Source organism: Heterocephalus glaber, unplaced genomic scaffold (assembly GCF_053883595.1).
Source record: "Heterocephalus glaber isolate CG9 unplaced genomic scaffold, H.glaber_assembly_v1.0 deba00001757, whole genome shotgun sequence".
Lineage (NCBI taxonomy): Eukaryota > Metazoa > Chordata > Mammalia > Rodentia > Bathyergidae > Heterocephalus > Heterocephalus glaber.
In genome coordinates, this window is record NW_028258454.1 from 79,743 (window position 1) to 90,633 (window position 10,891).

Sequence of the window (10,891 nt, forward strand, 5' to 3'; positions counted from 1 at the left end):
ATCAATTTTATGTCTAATGTCTAGATGCAATGTCTATTATATAAAAGAGCCCACGTTACTTTGCATATAAAGTTAACTTTAAACTTACATGTAAGAAACAGGGAAGGGATGTTACCAGAAGCCCTGCAGTAGGTTCTGGTCTCCTGTGAGCAATGACAGCACAAGGTGAATTGAAGAATAAGACAGGAGACGGGACTTGAGAGAGAAGAAGCTGGGCCTGATCAATGCTCTGGGCAGCAAAGCCAAAGGCATCCTGAGCTTGCCCCTATTTATTGGGTTCATAGGGAGTAATAGATGACTCAGAAGGCAGTGATAATTCTAATTGAGAAGGATCTTATAGTCAGAAGAAGTATCAGATGTCTCAGAGTGTGGTGTTAATCCTAGGACAACAAGCATGTTATGCTAATGAGGATCTTATGTTGATTAGGATGCTAAGATAAGCAAAGATGTTCCTAAAACAGCAGGTAGAATGAGTTAAGCTGATAAGGAATTTGTGCTTCCCTAGTTGAAACCTTTTTACTCAATTCTCAAAGACCCAGGATGTCTTCAGTTTATGTAAACTTGCCCTTGAGCATTACAGCATCAGGGGACCATTGAGGAGCCACCTGTGACCAGAGGCAAAAATGGGGTAGTTATGTTTTTGCGTGTCATAGCTGGCCTGCAGGCAAGAAGACTAGGCCTAATCATAATGTAATTGTGAAATGATTTTTCCCCAAATTTATGTAGAATGGTTCCTGACACATACAGCATATTTTGTCCTCTAATGTATGTGTATTTGGAGTACCAGATATAGGGTGTGTTATAAACTAGATATTACTTGTATGTATAACCAGTTATAAATTGATTAATAAAAATATTTTACCTTCAAAGATTAAATAATCTTTAACACTTAAAGTTAACACTTATCCATAATGTTATGTGAAATGAATCAATCAAGATAATATCACATAGTTTTTATTTTATTAGAAGCCAAAACATAAACATAAATTATAAACAAAGTGTAAAAAGAGACAAACAGTAGGAAATAGCAAGATAGATCTTTAGTACATGGGAAGACCACCCATAGATGAAGGGAGTGGAAAGTAAAAGATGAAAGAGGAATAAAGGAGAGTCCTGTGTATATAACAACTCCCCACAATGAATGTCATCATCATGTACTATAAAAATGTACCAAATTAAAAAATTAATTTTTAAAATTCAGTAATGTTTAAGTAATCAAAAAGCTGGAAATCAGAGTAAATTATCCTGGTAAAACATAAAACATTTTTTAATCTAATTGTTGTAAGTTTTTCTGACTTTTTTTTATCCATTAAGTTTATAAGTACATTTTAGGTATACAATACGATGACATTCATCACTGGGAATTTGTACCTTTTCTTGATATATCTTGGTTCTTATTTAATCTATTTTTATATCATAAAAAAACCTTATTACTTTAGACATAGAATAACGTTTTAATTATTGCCAATGCGCGCATATATAAAGATGTGTAATTTTAATATATATTATATATACATATAAAAATTTTTTAACATGTTGGAGGAGACTCTATTAAACTCTCCCATAAAACATGAGAAGCCATTCATTAATGAAAAATTGAACCAAATTGATATAGGCAGCTACTTCTTCAGTCTTGGGTAGGAGGCGAGTGTTTTAAGTAATTCCTTAGGCATAATTACTTATAATGAGGGAAATATTTTTCTTTTAAATATTACTTTAGGGCCAGGGATTTAGCTCAGTGGTTTCGCCACCTGCTGTGCAAGTGCAAGGACCCCCCCCAAAGTAAATAAATAAATGAATAAATAAATAAATATTACTTTAATGTGAAATTTAAGCTTAGAAATTTAACTCTTAGCTAAGATAGCCACCCTGAAATATATTAATAATTTATAACTATGTATTTATGAAACCAAATATAATACCTGTTATAAGTCTTAAGCCAAAACACTTGAATCTTTATTTAGTCATTGATTATTTAAATGTTATGAAGAATATGTAAGCATTAGACCCTATATATATATATATATATATAGTTTTTTTTTTTGTATGGAGATTAAACTCAGGACCTTGTACTTGGCAAGGCAGGCAGTGAAATGACTGAGCAAAATCCCTCGCCTTTATATATTTTCTTTTTATTTTTTTTGGTACTGGGGATCGAACTTGGGCCCTTAGCTTGGGAGGCAGGTGGTGGAACCACTGAGCTAAATCCCCGGCCCTATATTTTCTTATTTAATCATTTTAACAATTATTTGAGATGACTCATGGGAATCAATGTATACCACAGGGAAAAATATATATATATGAATACAGATATATGATCTTTAACCAAGGAAAATGACTAAAGTTATTGTCCACAAAAAAGAATGGATGTTACATTCATATAAATAATTCTTTAAGATAAATACTGTCTTGTTGGAATAAAAACCTGGAAGGAAACATAACACTCACTTTAAAGATATTTTTGCTCATACCAATCAATTTGAATTGGCTCAATGTTAAGCCATGTGATTAAAAAAAATTAGGTAACTAGAGTGAGCATTCCTTTTTGAATAAGCTAACTTAAATAGAAATTTTAGACCACAACATATACCTGAAAGTAAACACGCAGAAACATACATATTTACCTTAGATACATAATTTGAAGATGCCAAACTTTTATGTTATGTTAAACTTACTTGCAAGTTTTAATCCTATGTTTTTAAGTGAGTTTGGTTACTCTTGAATATTTCCATAACTGGTTCTTTTTAGGAAAATCCCCAAAAGAGTCAGAAAACTGCAAGGGCAAAATATGAAAATAATGAAATCACATAAAATTTTTCTTGAAGCAGCTGCAGGTACTTTGACCAGTTATTAAAAAACAATTAAGATGGCTGGGGATGTAGCTCAGTGGCACAGCCACTGCCTAGCAAGGGCAAGGTCCTGAGTTTGATCCTCGATACCAAAAAAAAGAAAAGAAAAAACAATTAACAAGCACACAGACAAAACATAAAACAAGCACATTAAATCAAAGTAGACTCTTGATGATTGGCCATACTCAATTACCTTTTTTCCTTACCTTAGAGATTATAGACATAGACTCAAAACACCTCCCAAAACAATCAGGCAAGTGAAGAATTAAAAGGGATATATATGATGAGGGTGGGGGATTTAGCTCAGTGGTGCCCCCACATGCCTCCCAAGTGCCACGTCCCGAGTTCGATCCCCAGTACCAAAAAAAAGGGATGTGATGAGGAAAGGAAGAATTCAATCTATCTTTATTCATAGATGACATGGTCCCTTACATAGAAGGCTGTACAAACCACAACAGTGTACTTTTAGAGCTAGTAAACCAATACAGCAAGGGACAAAATGGAAAAATTAACACAAATAATTCAACAGGGTCCCCACACACAAACCATGAACCCACTGGGAAAGAAATCATTAAAACTATTCCACTTAGTATTGAGGCCATACTCTTAAGTGAAATAAATAGGACACACATGTGTAAATACCGAATAGTTTCTCTAGTGTGAGAAACTGAAAGTGTAAATAAGGATGAAAATGATTAAAATGAATAATTCATAATTTGAAATAGGAAAAGATCCAAAGGTGTAGGGCCAGTGGGAGTGGAAGGGGAAAGAGAAGAGGGGAAAAGGAAGAAGGGAAAGAAAAAATTATGAGAAAGAAAAAAAAATGGAAACAAAATCTATGTTAATAGGGAAGGGTGGTGGGGGTGAAGGGCACACAGGTAATGGGGGAAAAAATAAGAACTAAGATACATTATGTACAGGTACAAACACCCAATGATAAATGTAAATGTATTGTATACCTAAAACGTACCAATAAATATATGAATAAAAAAAAAGTAGAATAAAATAAAAACTACTCCACTTAGGCTTGCTTAAAAATATTAAGTGTGGGCCGGTGATTTAGCTCAATGGTTCCAGTGACAGTCTCACAAGCATAAGGTCCCAAGTTCGATGCCCAGTACCAAAAAACAAAAAAAATATTAACTGCATATATGTTAACACAAGTTAGTAAATAATAGAAATCTGTAACAAATACTATAGACTTTGAAAAAAGATTGAAGAGGACAGTGGAATGTCAAAAGGCATTCCTTGTTCTTTCTTAGGAAGAAACAAGTCATCAAAATGACCATATTACCAAAAATGATGTATAGAGTTCATGTAATTTCAATTGAAATATCAAAGCAACGTTTTCCACAAAATTGGAAAAGGTATTCTAAAATTTACATGGAACCACAAGAATTACAGAATATCCAAAGCACTCTTGAGCACAAAGACAAAAGCAGGTGACATTACAATCCCAGATTTCAAGTCATACTTCAAGGTTCTCATAATAAAAACAAGATGGTTCTGGCACAAAGACAGACATGTTTGTGAGACCTAACTCCATTTTAAAGTTTGACTCCATCTTAAATATAAGACAGTAAAGTGGCCTTGACATAAATTCCACTTCACTGAAGTCAACTACTCCTCTAGTCTCCTTTGTGCCCATAAACTAATGATAAAATGTCCTTGCTGTGGGACAACAGATAAGAAAAAGAGACACAACTCCTAACTCAATCCTCTGTCTGCCCAGAAAACAGATGCTCCCAGGCCCATTATCTATAGAACATTCTGTCAATGTGCTGATTGTTCCTTTTTCCCATAAACTCTACATGTAGCCACCCCTCAACCCCCCATGCTTGCTAAATAGCAACCAATCATGTAACTGCTAAATGGAACATCCCCAAACCTTGCGGTAGTCACAATAAAAACCCTGCTGATTTGGAATTCGGGGCTCTCAATCCTGATCCGCTGCATTGGTGATGGTTGAGTGCCCCTGCTCGAGCTTGAATAAACGACCCTCGCGTGTTTACATCGGAAACGGCTCCTTGGTGGTCTTTGGGGACTTTGCGATCTGGGCACAACATGTTGACCAATGGAAAAGTATTGAGGATATACAGACTACCATGCCAGGACTCTTCATTTACATCGTATACCTGACTGCTATCAAACCCACTCCACTAGTGACTTTTACATTCCTAAAATAATAGACCGTGGTCTTATCATTTTCCACCTATACCTAACACTGCACCCTTTAGTGTAGTTCTGTCCTCACCAATCTCCTCCTCTGTCAAAAATTAAAATAACTCATGAGATCTTATGGGACATTTTCACTTCTGTGGGCCTTCCACATGTTTGTGACCTGCTTTCAGAGATGTGTGCCATCAACTAGAATTCTCCCTATAGCAACAATGTGAAAGTTCCAAGCCTGAAGTGAATGGTTTGTAATGAAGAGAAAGTGAGTGCTTCCAACGTGCAGCTCCCTGTCTGCACACTAAATTCCTGAATTATCAGGAGGACCTTTCAAGGTGCAATCTGATTGGCCTTGCTTTTCCTGGAGATGCACGTGGAGCTAAAGAAATTTACTACTGTCCCAGGTTCTCATAGCTGGGGATAGACTGACATGCATGTGTGTCTCTAGAGAGGGTTTGCAGACTCTTCAGGGGGTGGTCTACTCTGCGTGGAAGATTTGATTCTTTAATATATTATCCTTTCCTAAAGGGTTTCTGTGCACTGAGCCTCAGCCTGCTGTCGCATTCCCACTCAGAAGACCATTGCTTTCTTGGACATCTTGAATGGGAATGACTGCTTTCTTATTCCAATGAAGATGAGTGCTGCAGTCTATTACCCATTCCCATGTCAGAATGTCACACATAGGTTAATTAATAAAGAGTTGAAATATGCCCTCCACAAATTTTGAGGCTTCAAAGTCTAAGACAATGGAATACAAGTGTAGTGAGAACTTCTGTGAAATAAACTTGTTTTGGTTTTGATTTTTGAGTCCGGGTCTCACTATGTAATTCATGCTGTCCTGGAACTCAAGATGTAGCGTGCAGGGGCTTTGAACTGTTGGTGAGCCTCCTGCCTCAGTCTTCTGAGTGATGAGATTATTGATGTTTGCTTCCACCCTGAGCTTTTATGATGTGTTCTCTGGAGGATCTGAAGTTTTAAAAAATCTGTGATGCAGGGTCTCATAGGCTCAACTTCATTCCTCAGACTTCTGCTTTTTTATATTTATAGCAGTCTCTTAAATTTCTAATGTGTCCTCACATTTCCAAACTCATGGTAGGTGTTGACAAAGGTTTGGAGAATTTATAGAAATGTGTTGATGTGCCTCAGGGAGGAAGCACTTGCCAAACACCTAGTGAACTCCTGGGTTCCATACAGAGCTATGCAAAAGAAATTTATAATCTTACTTAATTATTTAGGTGACACCCCTACTCACAATTAGACTATTTAAGTGAGAATTGCCACAGATTTTAGAATTCTGAGAAAAATGGTGGGGATGTTAAGGTATTAGCAAGGATAGAGGAAAGTGTACCTGCTAAGGACAACTTCCAGAAGGGGCTGCTCAGTTTAACAAGGCTTCCCTTGAATTGGGGCATTTGGATAGACATATATTTGTGATACATGTATGAGTAGAAAAGGACAGGGGTGTTAACTCTGAATTCATGCCTACCTGATGGTAGTCATTGTTTCAATACTGAAATGCTGTCTGAGGCAGACTTCAAAAGGACCACTGGAGTAGAGGAGAAGCCCCAAATAGAATTTGTACAAGGATATCAATGGTTAGGTATAAAGGGTTTTTTGCTTTGGGTGGATCAGAGGAGAGTGGAAAGGAAATGGAAGAGAATGGTATGAAAAAGTGTGCCAATAGTAGCACCTACAACATAGAAGATCTCTGAAAGTCAGATTGTTCTTATGTTAATCACAAAGGAAGAATTGTGTGCTTGCTTGGTCAGTGCATTGGTGAAAAGTCATAGGCTTGAAGAAAGGGGGAGAACTTAATAATAGATAAATTTGTCTTCGCGTATCACCAATCAGTTCATCTAAACATTTCTGAAGCAAAATTGGAAATTAGGACACTGTCTGGTCTTGGTGTAGGTTTAAAAATAGAATGGACATCATCACTGGAAAGGAGGTTCTTCCAGAATACAGAAATTTTCAAGGTGTGCTTAACATTTTTATTGTACATGAGCTGAACTGTGTAATTTTGCTCACAGCTATGTACCCCAAAATGTTTAAATTTATTTTTTGGCCAATTTTTGAGATCAGGTTTTACTAAGTTGCCCATGGTGGTATGATATTTTGGTAGTGTTTTTATCTCACTTTTATCACACGTATGTGCCACTAGGCTAGTTTCAGATTGGGGATGTTTATTCACCGTGATTTACTAACATTGCAGTGCTTGGGTATAGTAATAATCAGTGAGGAATGAGGGTTTACACCTTTACTCTCAGCTGCTTGGAAGACTGAGACAGGAGTAGTACAGCACCATGCCCAGCCTGGATAATGGAGCAAGACCCTCTTTCAATATGAATTATAAATTCTAGGATTTGTCTCCCCTTAATGGTAATTTGTTTAACATGCCTTAGGCTCAGTGATAAACCTCCAGTACTGAAGAATAAAAGAAAAATTATTCAGTGGAAATCTTCCTTTGAGTTTTTTATTTTATTCTTTTTGCACCCTAGTGATACATGGTCCAGTATTGCTCAGGATGGTGGACAGCAGTAATGAATCACCACTCTGCTAGCAAGAGGAAGCCAGTGGTGAACAAGCAGTGATGTACAGTGCACTGCATTCAATAAAGTGCATGAGATATTTAGTATTTTATTACGAATTTTGTATTTTATTACATATATTTCCCCAAGCACAGATGAAGGAAGTATGTTGAGCAGATAAAAAGGATGCAAGGCTTAGCAGTAATGTTTACTTGATGAGGCATATTTTATACATTTTCAACATATTTTGTTTTCAGCTACCTTTGGTTTGATCATTATCTTTTTCTTTCTCACTTAAGTGCTGTGTCTGTTTCAAGTTTTCAAAAAGTCCTGTGTAGAACATAATATTCATCAGATTGTTTTCTTTTTTGAGATCCATATTTATCAAGTTCCTCAGAACTTGAATCAAGAAAACAAATGAGTAGTATTTGGAAAAGAGAACACTGATTTGGACTTTGGGTTTGTTTTTTTTTCTTTGTTTGCTTTTATTTGGTTTGGTTGTTATTACTATTATTATAAAGAAGTGCCCCATTGTAATCATACTGTATGGCTTGCATCACCATAACAAGGAAATAGGAGAGAGCTTTTCAGTGATCAGAGGCCACAGCAGTTTGTACACAAGCCACCAAGCATGTGCAAGGCTGAAAACAATACACTTCTATTCCTAGTTCTAACTTATGCTGATGTTGGAAACCCTTCTGTTTTAACCTTGGGTAATCATCTGTTTTTCTATGCCAGTTTGCCTATTCATGCAATCCCACTTCTGTTTCCATGGCAATGAGCTGAAGGCATGTCTTTCCAGTAGTGGTAGTTTCAAGGCTCTTACCATTTTTGTAGTGAATTATCTCTCTCTCTCTCTCTCTCTCTCTCTCTCTCTCTCTCTCTCTCTCTGTGCGAAAAGAGATAACCGTAGGCCTGTGTTATTTTGTCCATAAGTTACAACTGACTGCAATTGCTGAATCCTCCTAAGTTCTCTTGACTTCCCCACATGCTGAGGACAGACCTTCCATGTGGGTGTCCTAGAGATGCCCCTGGGAATGGCCTATGACACAGCTGTGGTAAAGCACAGAGCTCCTGTTCAAAGCACCTTTTAGTCTGTCTATGTCTCTCTGTGTCATCATACAATGTAAAGTAATGGAGTCTGTTCTGGCTTTTCACACTGATGACATATGAAATGTAGTGTAAGTGGCGAGGATAAGCTGAGAGTGTGCAGGGAGAGACAGTACTTTGTGGAGAGTCACTGAGCTTGTATTTTGGGTGTAGACCTGGAGATTTGGCAGATCTTCAGGTCTTTGCCTATTCTCATACCTTGTCATTTGGGATATTATGTGTCCACTACTTTGGCTAAGTAAGTGGTTTTCAGGTGTTGGTGATGGTGCACATCAGAAAATATGTGAATGTGTCTCAACTTTTTTCTTGTAATGGTGACACAGAGCATAAGAAAGATTTAGTAGCATCTTGGGGATGGAAGTCAAGAATGTTGATCAATGTCACATAAACAGGATGGCCCTTACTAGAAGGAAATCTTGGCCCCAAATATCACTAGTGCTGTGCTTGACAAACCTGTTGCAGATGTGGTTTTTTTCCACCTTGTGCCCTGCTTATCACTTATAGATTGTACCTCAGGGCTTCATGTACATTTTTTTATCCTGGCTAAAATCTCTAGATACGGATGAGCACTGTACATGTGCTATGACTGAGCTATACCCCAAAGTCATGTACATCCTTTTTTAGTGCCCAGACACTGTGTTAGAGAGTTCCTAATGTATTTGAATTCATTCACTCAATATTATTTTCCAGATTCTTTTGCAGTGCTGTATGTAGATGTAATTCCTGACTGGTTCCCTATTGTTTGTCTGCATCACACTTTATTTACCTTTCCACAGTTACAGGGGTGAGGTTTATCTAATTCTGTCACTGATATAAATGCAACAAGGATCATTCTCTTACTTGCTGTCCCAGAAGCAGATTTGAGAAAATCCCATGGATGCTCAGGAGCCTCTTTGTTGGTGCACAGAGTGTGTATCATTTAGACTCTTATTACCCACTGTCCACACTACAGTGCTCTACTTTCTGTTTTCATAACCATCAGCACCGGACTTTTTCTAATTGGATAAGTTCCATGGATTCATAGTGAAATTTGGTTGCTTCTTTTCATTTTTTTCTGTCTTTTGTGCCTCTTTTTAGGCATTCTTTTTCCATTTCCTGCAAGGCCTTCTGTAAATTATCTGCTTATGTCATGTTCTCATATTTCTGGTGAGTATTCTTTTTGTCATTGTTTTTCCAGGTATTTCATTATCACTTGTAGAGAACCCACATAGTTTCTTGTGATTTTTTTCCATCTGCAGTTTGATTTCATTGAGAATTTTCTTTACTAAACAGAAATCTTTGCTATTAGTTTTTGTACCTTTTCAAAGTCACCTTAAGATTTGTGACTTTGGAATTTTATTTCTGAGGATTTTCTCATTCCTAGATCAGCAAGTCATTTTTTTTTTTTTGTCAGATCGTCTTTTTATTTAAATATTTTCGTTCTTAGTCTTCTTACTCTTAGCTAGCTGGGCACTCCACAGTACCGGTGTTGATGTCGTCTATGATATCATGAGGGTGCCAGCCATCCACACTGCAGCCCACAGACTGGGTGGTCCCCCAGGATCTCTTTAATGGTTCCAGAAAGTTCTCTGGCTAATGACCGGTGCCGCATCTGTTGGGCAATGTTGACAATCTCATCAAAGGTGCTATTTCCACTGTGTTTAATGTTTTTCTGCTTCTTTCTGTCTCTTGGTGGCTCCTTGAGGGCTTTGATGATCAGGGCAGAGGCAGAAGACACCACCTCAATCTGGGCCTGTCTGTTCTGAATTGTCAGCTTCACTGTAATCCTCAGACACTTCCAGTCACCAGTTGCCTTGGTGATATCATCACCCACCTTTTTCGGAGACAGACCCAGTGGGCCAATCTTTGGAGCCAGGGCAGACGTAGAGCCAACTTCGCCACCGGTGGACCTCAGATACATGGCTTTGACCTCGTTGGGGTTGAACTTGGGCGGCATGGTGGAGGCGGCTGGTGTCAGATGAAACCGGATTCAGGATGATCCAAGAAATTTGCACCGTAGCCTCCTCCTAGCTGAAAGCCGAAAGGAGCAAGTCATTTTTTTATATGTTGTTCCATATTTTAAGTTTGTATTTTATATGTTTTCTTGAATCTGTGAGAATGTACCTTTGAAAATTTGTGGTACAAAGATGTTTCACTTAGCATATAAAATGAGGAATTTACTTCCAGAAAGAACTGACAAATCATATCTTACTCTTTTCTTTCTTTTCTTTTCTTTTTTTTTTTTTTTTTGGT

General features: G+C 37.3%; 1 pseudogene; it reads right to left on the reverse strand.

Annotated features, from left to right (window-relative positions):
• Nucleotides 1-10,081: 10,081 nt before the first annotated feature.
• On the reverse strand, nt 10,082-10,595 carry LOC147821224 (large ribosomal subunit protein uL11 pseudogene; annotated as a pseudogene).
• Between the last annotated feature and the right edge of the window lie 296 nt (nt 10,596-10,891).